Below are 20,184 nucleotides of genomic sequence, written 5' to 3'. Positions count from 1 at the left end.
GTTTGCAAGCACATGAAAGGGTTCTGACCCACACTTCCTTCTCTTATAACGAAACAATAAAGAACCCACAGAGTCTAAATAGAGTACAGATGGCTTACTGAAATACAAAAGACAAAATATTCATATCCTCTAAAAGTTTCAAGAGATGTGGCAACACATAAAGACACAGAGTTAAGTATTTTGCTCAGAACTTCGCAATACAATGTTTTTTCTTCTCTTTTCCTTTCTTTCCCCTTTTCTCTCTTTTTGATTCTCTTTCATTTATTGAGTGGCTGGTAGGGGTGAGAAATCGAGGGCTGAAAAAGGCAATGCTATCTGAGTGGAAAGAGGACAAGAAGGAAGAGTGAGAAAGGGAAAAAGAAGTGAGATAGGTACTTTTAAAGGGCAATGAGAAACAAGACAGGTCCAAGTCGAGGCTAACCACTAGCCTCCCACCCTGCAACTAACAGCCCTTCTGGATTCCAGATCATTGCACCCTGCAGAAAGATGGGGTCAGAATTTTCAGTCATTTCTGAAGGTACGTCTCAGCTGCACCTGCCATGTGGCAGGAAATGAAAACAAACAAAAAATTGCAAAAGTAGAAGGCCTCACCACATGAGAATGTTCTGATGACTGAACCCAAGGCTGTATCAAGAAAGAAAGAAGATATCAAGTTTCAAAATTTTATCTTAAATATAGAACTTACTTATAACTGTGAAGATTTTTCATAAGTGGTATTTATCAAAGTAATCACTCAAAAGTTTATTGGGCTACATCAACTATACTTCAATAAAAATTATATTTTTTAAAAAAGAGTTTATTGGGCTATTTTCCAATTCTATTTTACTCCACAATTGTACATTTTTGCATTCTTATGACATACCTGGAAGAGATTTAAGTAGAATCAAAGAGTATTCTCATGATTCTGACTTCTGCTATGGAAGGGCAAGTGGTGGGACATGGATTAATGGAAAGAGAAAAGCTGGGTCATACAGCCGGAAGCAATCTTAGTGGGAATCCCTTAAGGGGACGAGTCAGACCTGGGAAAACTGGCATGTTGTGACATGTGAGGTCTTTGTGATGCACCAGAGTGTCCTGACACCTGGCTGGTAAGCACCAATAGCTCAGGACCAAAAATGTGTTCTGTTTTGAACTATTTGTGAAATTTGTTAAACAACGTGAACACCAATAATTAATTCTCTCCAGAACGCTCAACTAGACAGGCTGGTAATCAGTGGCCAGCATTTTTAGGAACCAGCTAGTAAGCTAATGCCAACTTGCAAAGCTGAAGCCCATTCAACACAGAACTTGACCTCGTCACATCAATAGACCTTGAGGTCCTCCTCACTAAATTTAAGTTTTTTAGATCAAAACGTTAGTGAAAGCCTAGGCAAGAAGAAAGAGGCTAGCAAGAAAGACAGTAAGAATGTGGAGGAAATACAGGATGGAAGCAATGCTCAGAGGCTGTAACTTCTGACATACAGCAGTACGAACTCTCAGATGGATAATCGGAAGAGCAGAGTTCCCTCCGCCCACCCCCAATGATCCCCTTCACTCAGTCCACTCCTGTTCTTTTCCCAGCAGGCATCCTACATATGGGTCCTTCTAATACATCTGCAAGAACTTGAGATCTGTATGGCCCAGTGATATGGCGGAAACATTCTGGTCTTTACAAAGCTATGAAGATGACTGTCCGACATGGTGAGCTATGTATCTCCAAACTGAGAAATAAGTCATTTGCTATCTTGAGGCAACACATAAATCAGATTAATCTTTAAGAAATGGGTTTGTCTCCTTTTGAAAGACAGACTCCCTTCTGCTTCAGTTTTCAAGCATATCTCCCATCCTACATGAGTTTATGTATACTCTGAAGAAGCAATAGTTTCTTTACATTCTTTAACTGAGTACAGGAAAATCATAATCTATTTGCAGTTATAAATAAGTTATTTCATTCTTTCAAATGTGAAAGGTAACAAGTGAAAACATTCTTGTTAAAACTCGTAACAGAAAGTCGGTCATTTGCAAAATAGGTCTGCCAAAGGCCAAAAAAAAGGGCGTGGGGAGTCATTTAGAGGTTTTAAAAGGCTATTCTGTTTTTTAAAACAGCGCTTAGAGCAGAGTATACAAGAATATAAACATCAAATTAAATTACTTTAGAACAAATAAGAATTCTCTGACTTTTGAAATCCATCAGGCAAAGTTTTCAAAACCTCATATACGACACCAGGTAGCTACTACAGAGGGGCAAGGACTGTGCCTTTTGATTGCTGACCATTATAATTTCTAGGAATGCAGTATGCCCAGTATATCATAAATACTCAATATAATCTACTGTATATTGTATATACATTCACACATACATAAATAAAATGCCTAGAACAATATGTATTAGTTAACAGTGTGGTATTTCTAGGGAGTTAGACTGCGGTGGGGGGGGCTGTTTAAAATGAGAAAAGGAAGACAATTATATGTCTCTCATGATTTAAATTTTAGGCAAGAATATTTTTTTAAGTTCTTTTAGAATTTTTCAAACTTACAGAAAAGTCGCAGGTATGGTACAAAGAACTCCTTCTCCCAGAACCACTGAAAGAAAGTTGTCAATCTCATGCTTCATCATTCCAAGTATTTTAATTAATGTATGTTTTTCTTAAGAAATAAAATCTCCTATGTAACTAATGTACAACTACTAAAATCAGGAAATTAACACTGATACGTTACTACCATTTGATCCTCAGGCCCAATCCAAGTTTTGCTCTCGTCGCAATGGTCTTTTAAAACAAAAGGATCCAAGAGGGTAAGGTCTGTAGAGCACATGCTTAGCATACACAAGGTCCTGGGTTTAATTCTCAGTACCTCCTCCAAAAATAAATAAATAAAACTAATTACCTACCCTCACCAAAGGAAAAAAAGCGCGGGGGGGGGGGTGGATCCAGGTCAACATCCTATGTGGCATTTAGTTGACATGACTCTTTAGCCTCCTTCAGTTTGAAATAGTTCCTCAGCCTTGCTGTGACTTTCATGACCTCGAACTTTTAAAGATGATCACAGGCTATTTAATTTGTAGACTGTCCCTCAAACTGGAACTGTCTAATGCTTCCTTGTGATTAGATTCAGGTCATGCACCTTGGCACGAGTATCACCAAAGCAATATTGCATCCTATCAGGTGACATAATTTCAGTTTGTCCCACTGCACATAATGCTCACTCGGGTCACTTAAAGACTTCTTTGCTTTCTAGCACAAGATATTCCAGGTTCATTTTAAACTTTTCCACTCTAATCCTGAATCAGCCATTTGTCCAATAAACTAGGATTCCTCTTAGTAGAAAGTAGTATTTAGAAGCCAAAATCTAGACGTGTGATGTACTCATTGCTATTGAGATACTGCTGCTCCCAGGCACTCTCACCCTATGGGCAGAGCTAAGAAATGTGTGTACATATGTATGGATAAAAATACACATGCATACATGCATTTTACATAAGTTATTTCTATATTTATCAATACTTATTAAATTCATGAGTTCACATCAATACTTCTGATTCCAATCCAACATCACAGGGTTCACTCTAGTTTTCTCGCTCTCATTATTTGTAACTCCCTCTCCAACAGTGAGAGTTGCTGGTTCCCACTACCCTTAATGTACATACTTGTTTGATCAATCCTCCTCCTGCCACCCCAACCCCACACGGATGTCCTTCTCACCTCTCTTGAGGTCTGATACACCACACCAGGCCCTCCTTGCATGTGAAGGCCTCCACATCCTACTTGGGCTCTGACACCCCAACCAGGCTACTATCTTCTCTGTCTACCTAGGAGGTTTTATAACCAAATTGCTTAAGAAGGAGAAGAGGAAGAGAAGAATAAGAGTTTAAAAATTTGAATGTAAAGTAATTTTTTAAAAAGAATATGCATTAAATTGGAACTTGTGATAATTCAGACAGTCAAGCTAAATGCACTTTTGCATCATCTCTGAAGAACAGGTTTGTTAAGTAAATTAATAGTGTAAACAAGCTTGTAACCCAGATGTTTAACCTACTTCAGAAAAGTAATTGTTTTCAAGCACTTTAAAAATCATTGGGCATGTACTTGCCTTTAATTACTGTCTAATTACAAACGATTTCTATTTTCTTCATTATAGCTTTGATAAGTCCTCCATTTGATTACACTTTAAGAATTACTATTTAAACACAATACAGTTAAGATCCTTTTAAAAATGTCTCTAATTTATTCATCAGTTTGGCTTTTCAATTAATCACCTGAAATAAAGTTTTTAACCACTCAGTAATTTCTCTTTCTTAATCTATCGTGCTGCTCAAAAAGAAAAATGCCTTTCAACGGCCATCCAGGACTGTCTCCAAAGACCTCCTGCTCTGCAGACCATCAGTACCCACCTCACCGTGCTCGTTGTTACTTATTATGAATGCAGTGCTGAGGATCCCTGTACAAGCCATCAGTTCCCATCATTTGATTGCATATTTTATTTAAGACACTCCATTTTACAAAACAGGGATTCAGCACGAACTAACAAATGATTCTGTGCTGCATTTAAGAAGGCTTGGGGAGAGAACACATTCTGGAGTTAGAGCACCAGTTCCTCCAATTCCTCGTTCAGTGGTCTCAGACCAGTTACTAAGCTTTGGGGCACTCCATCTTTTTTATGAAGATGAAACCATTCGCCACATCGGGTTGTCATGAGGACTAAATGAGGGCATGGGAAGTACTTATTATATAACAGGCACTTAATGAATATGAGGTCATGTCCTTTTCCCCCAGATCCTCACGGAAAGACTCAGTATGATTCAAAGCAGTGTTTTTCAATTTGGTCGCACAGAACCTCAGTGAGAACCTGCATGCAGAAGAACGTGCGCTATAACTGCTCGCTTACGCTGTGTTTGCCTATCACTGCCACTGACCAAAACAAGGGAAACATGCAAAAGCAGCAGCAAGAGCCCTATGACCTAAAAACGAGCAATGAACTTATTTCTTACCCAGGAGAACAGAATCTGTATTCAGAGGAGGAAGAAATGAGGAATAAATAGGCTATATTTTCTACTTTAACTTCCAAATAAATATACCAACTAGTCACAGAGACCCCCACTAATCCTGGCCTGAGGGCACTGGGACTATTGAAGGCACTGTCTCAGTGATGGCTTATCTGGTTTTTTTTTTTAGCCTAACCAGCTCTGTCAAGTACCGACGACTAAATATTAAGATTTAATATCTGACAAAACAAGATCACGTTATTAAAAATTCATTAGAGGTAAGCAATTTTAAAAACCAAAGGTGTTAATACACTGTGGACCTTTCTAGCAGTGTTGGGGGGAAAAAAAAAGACAAAGACAAAATGCTAGTCCCCAGTAGTGAGCCAAGCAGAAATGCAAATGTCCCAGCAGGTAAGACATGGGCTCAATAGAAAATACCAGGATCAGGAGTGAACCTAAAAACTGCCAGCAAATAATGCTAGGTGATCTATTTGCTCTGTATATGCAGTATTTGAAATATCTAAGCTTTTCTGGCATGTAAAACTACACAGTTTTGGTGTGTTGTTTCTTTGAAAATCATGAAAATTAGTTTACATTGACAGAATGATGATATAGTGGCATTCCTTCCAAACTGCTTCAAGAGCAAAACCAGATGTTAAAAGAATGCAAACAGAATGCTGAGGTACCATGATTATACACTGTTGTCTCTGCAAATAATTCTTTCTTCACCCAGAAGGATAAAGTTGTCTACATGTTTCATCTGCAAAGTCTCTGTGCTTCCAAATGGCTTCCAAGCAAAGGTCAAAGAGTGTTTCTCCGCGGTTTTGCAGAGGGCCTAGACTCTGAGTGATATGTCACAGGCCTCACACAGGTGGAGGGCACAGGGCCAGGGGCTAAATTCCTTACCTAACAGAAGTCCAACTAGTTATCCAGAAAAGCCCATGTCACCGAAAACACACGGGGGCTCTCCCCAGGAAGAGAAGACAGTCTTGTTTGTCGAACTAGGAATTATAACCCCCAGCCACTACAGACAGTACCAATATTTCTGCATCAGGCAACACAGCCAGCCTCCCCTGCTTTTAGGCACCACACATCAGCCAAGCTTTTCTTCAGTCTCTCCACCCTTCGAACTGGTGGAAGTGCCAGCTCCTCTGGCTTCTCTTCTCAGTTTAGGTGAAGGAGGATGAGGAGGTAGAGAAGGCGCTATGGTGCAGAGAGCTCAGAGACTGATCTACATGTCAAGTCTTCTCTCATTGTGAAATCTTCTTTGTTTCCTATTAAAGGACGTTTGGGCATGAGCAAGGCAGGTGGGGAAAACAGAGTTCTGTATAAAATACACTGCTGCCTAAAATATACTTATTTTTTAAAAGGGAGGGGAGAGTCCACAGGTCCCTTCCATGCTACCCCAAGAGAAGGAAGGATGGCTCAGTGAGTTCAGGAAGCCACTGCAAAGCTACCTGGCCTGAGAGAAGCCTTCGTGTTTGACTTCTTGCCAAGGCAGGAGGCCATAGTGCTCAAGTACACGAACTCAGTAGCCAAGGCTGTCCAGGTCACTTCCTACCTGTGCAGCCTTAGGCAAGATACTTAACTTCTCTGTAGCAGTTAGCTCACAGGGTCGTCATGAAGACGAAACGTTAACATATATAAAGCATTTAGCACAGCAGGCCTGGCGTTCACTGTAGGAAGCACACAGGAAGTAATATTATCTTTCCCCTCTAATTTGTAAGTTCTCACCTCCTCCAACCCAGACCCTTTCTTCTATTCTTTCAGTTTATTCGCCTGATTCTGGTCTTATCTTACTCCCAACCTGGACTCCTGGGAACATTCACCAGTATTCCCTGAAGACTTCACCCCCTGGCTCTCCCACACTCCCTATCTAGGCCAGTCCTCACTCAGCCTCAGATGAACCCCAACTCACTGTGTTCTTCATCTTGACTTGCTGCACAGCCAAAGATCACTGCCATTGCAAACATCAAGAATATGAAAACGAATATATGTATGCATATGCATGACTGGGATATTGTGATGTACACCAGAAATTGACACATTATAACTGACGGTACTTCAATGTAAAAAAAAAGAAAAGGAAGGAAGGATCTCCTCTCATCTAAGGTCCTAGAGCTGGCAGATGGTTCTTTCTGCAGGCCTTTTCCAATCTGACTTCATCTCCTAGTTCTACAGAGAGAAGCGACTCCCATTCAGAGGTGAATGTCTCCCAGGGGGAACTCCCTCAAATATCCTTCTCTCCATCTCTAAACTTACTCTTCCCACTCTAAGGCTAAACTTTCATCTACTCAGCAAATCTCTTCCCACACCTCAATTCTCTGCAAACCGGCTCCCTTCCATGTTCAAGCCAACTAGCTCATTAGATGCCTCCTGGGCACCAGGATGTTCATGGCTACAGAGCTCTCATCTCCTACCTTCGATAGTTACTTCTCTACTTGTTCCTTCCCCCTTAGCCTTCTGATTCCTGCTTTAGAATATAAGCCCTAGAAGGGTAGGGATTTTTATCTGTCTTGCTCACTGTTTTATCCCGAGACCAGCATAGCTCCTGAAACACATAAGGCACTTGATAAATACTTGTTGAGTCAATCCAAGTCATCCTTGATTCATTTCACAAATGCTCACTGAGCATTCACTGTGTGTGTGTCAGGTGCTGGGGTTACAGAGGTAGCACAATTACTTCCTGCCCTAGAGCTGCTCACCATAGTGACAGGAAGAAACCTGAAACCCACAGGGAGACTTCCCAATGCGACAGACAGTGGTGAGCATGACAAACCACCATGTGCCGGGCCTCATGGAGCCCTGAACCTGTTGCACTGAGCTCCTGAAGGCCAAGCCTAACTGCCCACGCTCAGGGCTTATCTCAGCCAACCCCCTGTGGCATTGGCCCTGATAACCATCCTTTACTTCCCTAAACCCCTTCCTGTCTGGGTTTCTCTTGCACCACCCCTTTTCCTGTTTTCATCCCACTCCTCTAATCGTCTGCTAAGAGAGCACTGTCACCACCATGGCCTAGAAGATCGTCTCTATATGTTAATGGATGGCTCTCAAACTTCTCTCTGGAGCTCCTGGCCCTTATTTCCACCTGCCAGGTTATATTAAATGTCCAGCAAACATCTAAAACATGTCCAAAGCAAACGTACAGCCCATCAGTCCCCATCCTCACCCTTCTACAGACTCAGAACCTCTGCTCTGCCCACCATATGCCCATCTCAATCCCTGGCATCACCTGTTCACCCAGCCTGGGACCTATCCACAACTCCTCCATCATTCTCATCATATCCAATGAATTCACTTCACAAGTGTTCCTAACATCTGGTGTTTCCATCTTTACCATCACTAACTTAATTTACATTCTCCAATCACTCCTCTTGCTGATTGTCCCCAATCTCTCCTCCTGTATCAGATCCTCAACACGGAGATCAACTGAAGACAGTGGAGTTTTCAAAACTGCTGTCTACAAGATAAAACTCAAATTTCTTAGAACACAAAACCCAACCAACCCTTCTACTCTGCTCCAGACGGCCTACACTGTCTCCCACTAATACCTCACCATTTCCCATACTCCCCCACTCCCTAGCTCCTTGTCTTTGTTTATGCCACTTCCTCTGCCTGAAATGCTAGCAATAAAAATTATGAAAACAGGAGCTACCACTGACTCCAGGCAATAAGAGGTACTATTATTACTCCCCATTTTACCAGTGAGAAAGCCGCGGCACACAGATATTACTTACCCAACACTGGGCTGACCTAACCACATGACTATCCTGACTTCAGAACCTCAGCTCTTAACTATTACGTTAAATCAGCCCTGATCTACTTACCAACCCCTTCCCCCACCATCCGCCACAAAGCAACTTCCAATTTCCCTTTAAGACTCAATTCAAATGCTTCTTTCTCAGGGTAGACTTCCCCAGTCCCCTCATCTCTGTCTCCAACCCCTAGGATCCCTTGGCATCATACCTCTCCCTTTATTACAGGCAGCCTCACATTACTGGTTGAGATCCAAAGATAAAAGTCAGGTCTTTTTATCTTTGTTCTATTCCCAACACTGTACAGTGCCTGATACATACGTAGGTAATAAACAAAATTTTCCAAGTGCACAGGATGTAGAATATATCCTGCTCACTCAAGTCTACCCAGCTAGTTACTGCTTCCAAACACCCAACCTACACTGCTAACCCCAACCTCTCCCCTCCTCCTCTCTCTGTCCCAGGACTCTGAAGATGAAGATTCAAAGCCCTTGCTGGGACTGCCACTCCTACAACCAGCTGATAGCATTATCACAGCAGGGCAGGCCAGGGAGCTGCTGGTCACGCTCCTCTGGATTAAAGGAGTAAAGTGCATCTAAAAAGCACTTTCTCTCACTAAAGACAGAGTGGACATTTGATGTGCAGTTACCAGATTTAAGGTCTTTGTCATTTAAAATGTCAGAGTAGAATGATGGAAGTAGAAATAAAAATGTACATAATATGACAGAAAATCTCCATGGCCATTATTCACAACTCACAAAGAGCCAACAGGCTGGCAAAAACATACAAAGTAATATTACTTAGTTCTGTGACCTGCCTGTCACTTTTATATAATCACCATGAATATATAGTTGACCCTTGAACAACTATGGTTTGACCTGCGCAGGTCCACTTATACACGGATTTTTTCCAGTAGTAAATATTTAACAGTTGGTTGAATCCACAGATGCAGAACTATGGAAACAGAGGGCTGACTGTAAAATTACATTGGGACTTTCAACTGCACAGAGCTTGGCACCCCCAACTCTCTCATTGTTAAAGGGTCAACTGTATACTTCATTAAATCTGATAAACTTTACTATTGGTTTTGACTATTATTCTAGATTCTACAACTGCTCAGCACCCAGTGGAGTTGGCTTTTTTTCCTTAAAGTACAATGGTTACCTGTTTACAGTATATTCAGAGAGAGCAAAGTAATTTTTTTTAAAGTGTGAGTCACTGTTACACAGTGACCGGCATCACTGTCAGTAAATAAGAATGAAGGAGGGTAGTTCCAGAACTTGAAGTAAGGTTTATTCCTATGAGTGAGGCTAATAAAACCAGCAAGCGCATAGTTAACCGTCATACATGCGATGAGACGGTCTATAATTAGCGTGGTTCCAAACGCTGAACTTTAGTACCTGCGCTGATCTACATTCCCTATGTAATAGTCTTCATAAAGCAACCAACATAGTAAGATGTCTCTTAAACTGAGACTGTCCATTCTACTCTTACATTACAATGTTTTTTCTTTTGAAATGATGGTAATAGTGGGTTTTAAAAACACCTTTACTTGACAAATTTAAAACTGGTCACTCATGTTAGATCCCAATATTGTTTTTGCAATGTTATAGCTCCCTGGGAGCTATAACTCAAGCCTGGGAACCACCATGTTAAAGTGTCTGCAGAGACTTGGGAAAACAGCCAAATCCAGCCTGCTTGACGAGGATGTAGTTTTAGAAAGGAATAATTAAAATGGAAAGCACACCATGCATTTCCCCAAATTGTGCCTAAAAAGCAAAAATAAAAACCCTGGTACTTCAAGATTTTATATAGACACAACACTTAAGGTTCCCCATGCGTACCTGCATCTTAAAGACTCGTAAGTCCTTTTGTAGTAAGCAAAGACCAGTTTAATTCAGGAAAGGAATTTTTTTTTTTTTGCAGGCAAATCTATTAGTACCCTGACAAACTGGGAAATGCTGAACTAATCAAATGTATTGAAGTGTGTCTGAAAACAGAATGTGTTAATTAGTGGAAATGTGTTTTCCTGAAACCTGGAAAAGGGGCAGGGAATCAACTCTCCCCCAGTCCTTCCAAAAAAAGAGAGTATGGCAGTGTTTTCCACGGGGCCTTTCTAGGAGAAAATACATAATTCAGTAATAGGGTGTCTTCTACTTCAGTTTCTCTAAAATCTAGGGGGAAAACATACATACATCTCCATTCCTCAATATGGGTGGCCAACTTCTTCTGATTCAAATGGAATGCTCTGCACTTGTAAGGGAGGACAACATTCTGGTCATCAAAAATATCCATCTCCGACATGCTGAAGTAACAAACCAATATTTTAAAAAGTCATTTATGAATTTGGTTGATATGATAGCTGAATGGTCTGGTAAATTTGATTCTCAAGACCTGCAAAACCGCGGTTCATATCCTTGACTATGGCCACCCTTGAGTAGTTCCCTAAAATTTCTTTAAACCTCATTGAGACAATCCAGAGTGGATCATTAAATCAACATAATGGTCAGGATCAGCATTTCTTGTTTTTCTTTTTGTTGTACACATTGGATTTGAAATGGACATATCAGAATAGAATATATCACAGAGTATCTAAAAGTAAATACTTTTGCTTCAGTGTACACTTCATGTATGTGCAAGGTGTCAATGCAAATTGTATTTCTTAGTGTATATTCAATCAAAAAGTTTGAAAGCCACTATTCTAAGCTACCCAATTAGCTGTCTAACTTCAGCTTATAAATAGGAACTTCTTGGCATAAAAAGAACAGCAATTATTTTCTGCAAGAAAAGGGGTAAAAAAACAATGGCACCGAGAGGCACAAGACTCACTGCTCTGGGCTCCTGGGAGGGGGCAAGGGATCTTCCACTAGGTCCCTGGCCTTATTAAGCCATTAAAGGGCATTATGTAATAAGCCCACCACTGCACAGTCTGGTTTTTCACAAAGGCATTGATAACCAAAATGCACCTCTAAAGGAAAACAATAATGTAGGGGATTAATTATCATACTGGTTTAAAAGACAAAAACCAAAACAGTATGTCATGGAATAGCCGACACCCCAAACTTTTACAAGGCACTTCAGAGAAAAATAAGGTCCTCTACATCTGCTGAAATGAAATTGTGCAGCAACCCAAAACCAATGCTTACTTTGCAGAGTGAACACGGTTTGGTTCCAAGCACAACTCAAGATCATTTCTATCTTTAAAGGTTATTATTTAGAAGGTATAACTGCAACTACAAAGCAGTATAAATCAATGAGGTAACTAAATAAAAATCTTTGAACCTGCTTTTTTTTATAAACCACTCCATATTTACTAAATATTATACTGGCCCAGGATGTCAAGAAATACAAAGTGAGTGTAACAGTCTATGGCCAAACAGCCTGCAGATCGCCGAAGAGAAGTGAGATTCAACGACAAAACTATGACCTCTTTGGAACCCCCTTCCCCTCACACACCTCCACCCCTGCTAGAAGGCTGGGATTGGACCACTGACTGAAAGTTTCAGAGAACAATGGAATCCTTCCTAACTTCATACCTCCCCACCTGAAACCATCATCCCACAGACTCCAGAGTTCAAAAAGGGGGCGGGATTGCTCCTACCCCTCAACTGAATCTGTTTTTAGATGTAAGCGACCATACCTAGAATTTCTGAAATACATGATCTGGTATGTTTAAGAACGTCTACCAAGGGACCATCCTGCTGACCTTAGCCAAAACAAGTTTTTAATTCCTGTTTTAAATTTTAGACTCTATGCATAAAAAGTTCATTGCCTTACATGCAAAATTAGGATTTGACCCTTCCAATTGTAAAAATTTCATTAGCATAAGCCAACATGCGTTCTAAGTAACACCAATCCTGTGAAATGCTTTGTGATGTTAAAAATGCTTCGTGACTATTTTCAAAGGGCACATGAGCTGTAAGGTAGCCTATCTTACTTGGCACAAACCTTCCCTGTCCAATCTGATAGCCACACATGGCTAGTGTGCAATTTTAGTAAGACTACTGTGACTGAGAAACTGAATTTTCAACTGTATTTCAGTTTAATTACTTTCAATTTTAAAATTGATAACATTTCCATCACTGGAAAACTTTAATATGTCTGGAAAAACTTGGGTACGTGAATGTACTTTTTCAACTCTAAATTTTATCAAATCTAAATACAGATCAAACATTTCCCATGAAAATTTCACATTCAAACTGAAATGTGTTACAAGTATAAAACACCCACCAAATTTTAAAAACTTAGTATGAAAAAAAAAGAATGCCAAGTATCTCATTAATATTTTTAAATCTATTACCTGTTGAATTGACAATATTTTGCAAATATTGCGTTAAATATATAGTATTAAAATTAATTTTACCTGTTTCTTTTTACTTTTTCAATGTGACTCCTGGAAAACGAAAGTAACACAGTCTGTTTCTACTGAATGATTCCCAAGCCTGTCCCTGTGGCACACCGTCCAACACCAGGTTTGGGGACGCTGCCATAACCAAAGACTATTCTTCCTGTACAGTATCAAAACCTGCTGACCACATCTGAGATGGAGAAGTCCTCCCCTCATCTTCAGTGACTAATGCCTGTCCTGCACAACCACCTTTCTTTCATCCTCTCTCAGGTCCTCTTTCTCTTCCTGTCCCCAAGGCCCATTCTCGGTTCTCTTTTCTATTCTCTTCACTTCTATGATGACCTCATCCACTCTCAGCTTCGACTATCACTTCTACGTGGATGACTTCCAACTCTTTATCTCCACTTCTGACCTCTTTCTCAAGCTTCAGCTCCACACTGCCAGCTGCCCGCTAACCAGTTCCATCTGCAAATCCCACCAACTTCTTAAACTCAGTATGTCTGACTTGAATTCCTCATCTTCATTGCTGCTGAAGATTTGCATCATTCACCTTGAAAACCTGGAGACCCTGGTCTCTCTTCCAGGCCCAGTGTCCGTCTTATGAGGCCCTTTCATCACAGGCTTTTCTGCTGCAGCCTTCGAACTGACCTTCCTGTCTCTCAATTCTCCCCTCAGTCCTCACCTTCCCCAACCCTACCCTCACCAGTCCTCCTCTGCCCCACTGTTATATTAGTATTCTCAAAATACCACTTTCATCCATTGCTATCAGACTTTCAACAGGTCCCCACTATCTCCCAAGGCAATCCAAACTCCTCAGCAGGCGTCCCAGCCCTCCTATAGACACCCAACCTCCCTCCAATCCCCCCAAACACAACTAATCCTCCAGCTGCAATGCTCTGCCCTCAAGTCTACTCTTCACAGTTCTGCCCGATCTTTTAAAGGCTCAGCTTAAATACAAGGTCCTCATAAAGCCTCCACTGATCAACCCAGCTAAAATTAGCCTTTCTCCTCCCTCAAACTCCTCTTGTATTTCTAATGGCAACCACTGTAGTAATGAGAGCATGTCTATGGTCTTACATTCTTTATAAAATATTGTCCTTTTAAACAATATCCAATAGCACTTGTGCTGCACACTGCCATCTTTGGCCATCTTTCCAAAGAAATCAACTTAAAAAGGAAAATTCTGGTAAACTTGGGACTACTGATGATTCTCAAATCATTATCTCCAGCCAGGTATGTAATTAATGCAGACCTTCATTTAGATGTCCCAAGATTCAATAACTCCAAAACTGAACTCATTATCTCAACCCCACACCTGTCTCTCATCTAAATGAACCCTAACTCAGCGAATGGTATCCCATCTCATCAGTAAGTAGCCCAAGCCAGAGACAGAGGTGCCATGTTTTATTTCCCCAACCCTTGCCTTCTCATACTCAACGATCAGGTCCTGTGAAACAGTCTTCCTAAATGTCTCCAGATCTATCCACTTCTTCACAATTCTGCTGTCTCTGTAGTCCAGGCCACCGTTACCTGATTACTGTAATACTATCTGGTCTTATACTCAACTCTCCAGTCATTTTCTACTGTACAACTAGAACATATCTTTCAAAAATCCAATCTGAACAGGTGAAATTCCTGCTGAAAACCTTTAATTGTTCTAAAGATAAAGACTTCCAAACATGACCTACAAACTCTTTGGCATCTGGCTAGTGTTCACCTTTTCATCTCCACTTCTCATTTCCCAGATTATCTCTTCCCTCACACACATCACACTCCAAGCGTGTCCAAGTACTCTATATGCGGTTCTCCAAAGTCCTCTCTTGCCTCAGCGCCCTTGCATGAGCTGGTCCCTCTATTTAGGATGGGTGTCCCTCTTTTGCAATTACCAAACACCCTGAGGACTGGCCAGCCCCTCCTGTCAATTCTGTATAACCTCAGTAACGGTACCTGGCAAAAATCTTCATACTCCTGTGCTAGCACCTATCCCAATATCTGGCATGGAATAGGTATTCAGTAATTATTTGTCGAATGAATGAATAGATAAAATTTTTTAAAACAAATTCCAAAGTCAATGAATGAAAGCTATCTGTAATCTATATTAATTCAACTGTGTTGTATAAAGCAGGCAATTGACCTAAATTTTTATTTTATCTCTTTCGACTCAAAACTATTAATACTGTGGTTAAATAGAGTTAACATGTGCAGGCTCAGAATGATGAAAACAAAGGGGAAAACATTGTATTTTACGTTCCCCTTTGCCTTGTAAACTCTAAGACCAATTCATTTGAAACTGTTGAGAACCTCTGATGCAAAACACAGAATGCATAAAAAGCAGCCAAGCAAACGTGGAGACATCACAGAGGCAGAGCCTAGAGGAAACTGGAGAGCATGAGGAGGCAACATCAGACCATAGGAATGTAGGGCCTTTAATAAAAGAAAACACTCAGCCCTGCTCCTGTCCTCATCCAGGCTGAAGCTCAGTGCAATCAGTGCACGCACTCCAGGATGCTGGGAACATGAGAGAGGATCAAGGCATCTGTGGGGCCGTAACAGCCTTTCTGGTTTATGTAACAAAGAGAGAGCGCAAAGGGGAAGGAAATACTAAGCAACAAGCTAGGTGCTGGCCCTTACGCATAGCGTCTCCTTTATGCTTCACGACAATGTATTGTCTCCATGTTACTGATGAAGAAACAGGGGCTTAAGGTCACATAACTGGTCTTGGTGACTTACACTCAGGTCTAATTCAAATACTTTTTTATTGAGCACTTACATGTGCTAAGCCCAATTCTAGATGCTGGGGACTGAGCAATGAGCAAAACAAAGTCTGCTCTCATGAAAGCTTCTGGTTTTGTGGGGAGTGATGCACCACATACAATGCGATTTCAGAGGGTGATACAATCAAGGGATATTTAAAAAAAGCAAAACTGAGGAATGTGATAGAGTACCTAGGGAGGCGACTTAAGTGGCAGGGTCCTCAGAGATCATTTAAATGACAATTTTGAGGAAATACTTTTGCAGGGCTAAAAAAAAAAAGGATAAAGGAACTATCTTGTCAAACCTTAAATGAAAGTCTCTAGAACTACCATAAGCAAAAATCAGCATTCATTCCCTGATTATCAGTAAGGAGACCATCAGGTGAAAAGAACTACAGTGTTACCATAGTCATAACCCAAAGTGGTAGGTTAGATAGTCATCAGCTGGCAAATATTTCCACAAATGAACCAGTGGTTGCTCAGGACAATGGGCCGACCAAATTAATTCTTAGATTCCCCCAGCACCTACAGCAGCACCTGGCACAATAAATGACTGCTGAATATATGAAGGGAGAAAGCAAAACACATTAAAATGTCACCATCATGGGTTAAATCCCTTTTCAGGCCAAATGGCTTCAATTCACCCCACCCCACCCCACCACCAGTCTTAATCACAAGAAGCAGGTGAGGGAAGTCGGATTAGAATAAATCCTCAAACAATCCTGCACTAGGAAACAATCAGCATGTGCTGCCTCACCTCCCAGACGATGGTCAAAGCCCCACATTTAAATCCCAAGCGCCACATAAAGAAAATCTAATATCCAAATGAAACTAGAAAGTAATAAGAAGTAATTATTTGGCTTCTTTAAATAAGGGTTCCCCTAATGCAGATACTCAGGCTACTTAGTACCAGGTACTTGTTCTAACTATCACACACACAGTACCAAGGTAAAGCCACTGGTTCTTTACCTGAGTTATCTTCCCTGCTGGACTGGTATTCCTTGAGGGCAGGACAAAGTACATTCATCTGTGTTGCCTCAGGACCTTGTCCAGTTTAAATGGCAAAAGGTCATGATTATACTGAGTCATAAAAATTAAATTTCTCCAGAACTTCAGTTGTGGGGCAGCTGGGTAGGGTGAGGCCCATGAGGCCCACCCACCCTTACCACTGCTCCCTGCGGGGCTTCCTCTGCAGACCCACAGGCCCCATCGTCACACATCACTCTTTCCGCGTCTCTTGCAGAACTGAGAGCTGGAAAGGCCTTAGGAGTCTATGCTTCAATTTTTAGATGTTTATTTTTAAAGGACTGTCCCAGTGGCGATAGAGAATAACAAATGGCCATTCAAAGCTGAACAACAAGAGTTGAGTTTACGCCATATACCAAAGATGCCAATGCTTCCTTTCTGGCACACAGATGGAGGGACTGAAAAACAGTTTAAAAATAAGATACCACTTCTGATAGACAGGCACTCTCAATTTTTGTGATGTTTCAGCAAAGTCTTAATAATGAATCTGTGACATTTCTTTCTGAGACAGGGTAGCACTGTGATTAATGACATTACTGTATTATCACAACTAGACCCAGCATAAGGAAATATGGATTGGGGGTGGGGAAACTTTGGTAAGGATTATATTAACTTTCTCCGGTAAGAAACTTCTGCATAAGCGGTCTCATTTTTAAAAACCCCAACACGCAAGTTCTAATATCCCTGGGTTTTGCTCTTCATAACATCAGCCACATCACTGAAGTTTTTAAAGCTTCATTTCACACTACCAACAGAAAGAAAACTTCAACCAAAGGCACAAATTAAATACTATCCATCTGCACACTTGATTTATTACTCATTTTCATTTGCCTCTGAATTACCATAGTTTGGAGCCATAAGGATTTGGCCCTGCAGAACTTAGATCCAAAATGGCAGCTGAGCTTCTGAAACTCACCAGAGCCATAATGCTTAACATACGTGAAACCAGGTCTTATTTATCTCACTTTTCAACCTGTCTAGGAGAGAAGAATATTTACAAAAACATTTCAGAGAATCAGATGGCATTCTGTTAATGCTCATTATATCATTCTTTCTTGTCTAAGAGAACAAGCACCCAGCTTCTGGTTTCTCTGCTCTGCAAACTGAATTAACCTGCTATTCACATGTTTACACAGTCCACAAAAACAAGCTAATGGCAAAACATGGAAAGCTTAGGTTTTTCTCACTCTTTTTCTGCAAGGCCAACTTAGGAAATGGGCGTAAAATGAATCATCTAACAAGTAAAGCCCCAAATAAGCGCTTTCATTTTCAGAAAAAACAACAACAAAAATCAGAGCTCTAATTTTCCTTAGGTCTACCACAGAGCAACACTCCCTATCACTATGGTAATTTCTATGTCTTTTCCTTTCAATTCAAGCTGTAAAAAATTTTTTAAAGAGACAAATTTGTTCCAGATTACCTCTTCAATGTAGTTTCCAATCCCTCTTATACAAAAGCTAAACTTGTATCACCAAAAAATTTACACTAAATTTAAACTGTCCCTTCTCTCCTTATTTCCACTAATACAATAACAACATTAATTTTAGAAAAATAATACAATATTTGCTCTTTGGAGACAGAGGGCTTTAATTATCTTTATGTATTCAAATGAAAGTCTTTTCGTTAAATTAGCGTGAAAGTCCCTTCATCTACACACAATTGGCCCAAAGAAACAGGCCATTTTCAGCACAAGAGGCCAATCCATTTTAACAGTGAATAAAGCTTTTGAAAGCACTACACACCCTCTTCCAGACTGTCAAATTTTCAAAATGGTCCAGCATTTTTTCCATTTTTTTAACACTTTCAGGCCCAGCAAGCATCTTATAATTAGATTAATTAAGAGGGAAACAACAACAAAAAAACCCCACTGCTCCCTCATCAAAATTATTCCATTTATGCTTAATTAGCTTTAATCCAAGTCTACATATTTAATGATGGGGATATGACAATTCGACCCATTTGCATATTTAAAATGCCTTTTCTGAACTATACTTTGTAACAGACTTAGAAGAACAGTGTCTTTCTCATGTCAATATGCTAAGGCATAAATCAGGAAGATACAAATTAGGAGAAAAGAAAAGAAAAGAAAACAAGGCCTCTCTGAGCGAGGGATGTGCTGAGGGGGTGGGGTAATTTACCCAGGGGTGGGGGCAATTTACCCGCCACATCACAAACTACAATCCTTTCAGCCCACCAGACCGAGAAGCATTACATCACACTCTCACAATGATAGGGGGAGGTGGCTCTGAGAAAGCAAGTTTTCAGCCTTCTTCCCTCCCTGTTCCGAGGCTTTCTAGAATCCTGCATTAGGAGTAATGGAATTTAACTTCAGAGCACCACACAGGTTCGGGGTAACCACCATACATACACATACAGCTACTTATTTACGTGACCCTACATGACCACTACACAAGGGATACGTGGCCGAAGTGGGCAACTACACACACAGATATTGAATTTGTGCTGAAAAGCCCAGTTCATCTGTGTAAAATTAAACAGAAATTGTAATCCATGAGAAACGAAGGCGGCCAATCCACAGGGAGAAACTGATAAAGAACTAATTCCTAACCAGGGCGAAGAGCTGTTTATATTTTGAAAACACCATGTTTACAAGATTGTCCTACCGTTTAGTTCAAACCACGATCAAAATAAAAGCGCATCTGGCTGCACATTTGAGAACACACACAGAGCCCCAGTGCAAATGAGCGCGCGCAGAGGAAAGGGGTGATCCACACATTGCCTGGGAGGTTTCAAGCAGGGGAATCTACAAACCCCAAACCTCCTGGTGTTCACTCGCCCCCAGCCTGATGTTTAAAATGTATCAGGTCTTATTTTAGGTTTCACATCTCTCTAGGAAGGATGGCCTAGCTTTATTTAAAAAAAAAAAAAAAAGCGGCTTTCCCGGGGTAGTGCTTGCCCTCCCAGATCCTTTGTCGGCCTTAGCAGCCGAAAGAATGCAAACCCATTTATATTTATGCAAATTTTTGCAGCAGATTTAAGGGGGCAGGGAGAGGACTATGTTTTTTAAAAAACCTCTTTCTAAATATCAAATTTCCAACTACTCGCAGCTTTACTTACTTGCAAGACAGAAACGATGATGAAAATCTGCATATAAATTAAAAGTGCAATTAAATCTCTTCAAAATTAAATATTTTACCAACGCTTTTCCATTTCTAAAATGCCGAACCAAAAGTACATCACGGGTCTGATTTACACAGATTCACGACATGTCTGAAGCCAGTCTCCATGCTAGACAAATGTCGATTTGCAACAGCACTAGTGACACGGTTAGACAAGATCCATATAAATCAATTGGTTTTTAAAAATTGAAAATATTTACCA

At 40.6% G+C, this 20,184-nt stretch overlaps 1 protein-coding gene across 4 annotated transcripts in view; it reads right to left on the bottom strand.

The window, feature by feature from the left end:
• Positions 1–20,184, bottom strand: part of TNRC6B (trinucleotide repeat containing adaptor 6B) — a 225,856-nt gene that overhangs the window by 106,735 nt on the left and 98,937 nt on the right. The gene's annotated exons all lie outside the window — the stretch shown is intronic.

Source organism: Vicugna pacos, chromosome 12 (assembly GCF_048564905.1).
Source record: "Vicugna pacos chromosome 12, VicPac4, whole genome shotgun sequence".
NCBI classification, from domain to species: Eukaryota; Metazoa; Chordata; class Mammalia; order Artiodactyla; family Camelidae; genus Vicugna; species Vicugna pacos.
The sequence above is the reverse complement of the archived record's forward strand: the minus strand, read 5'-3'. Positions and strand labels throughout refer to the sequence as shown.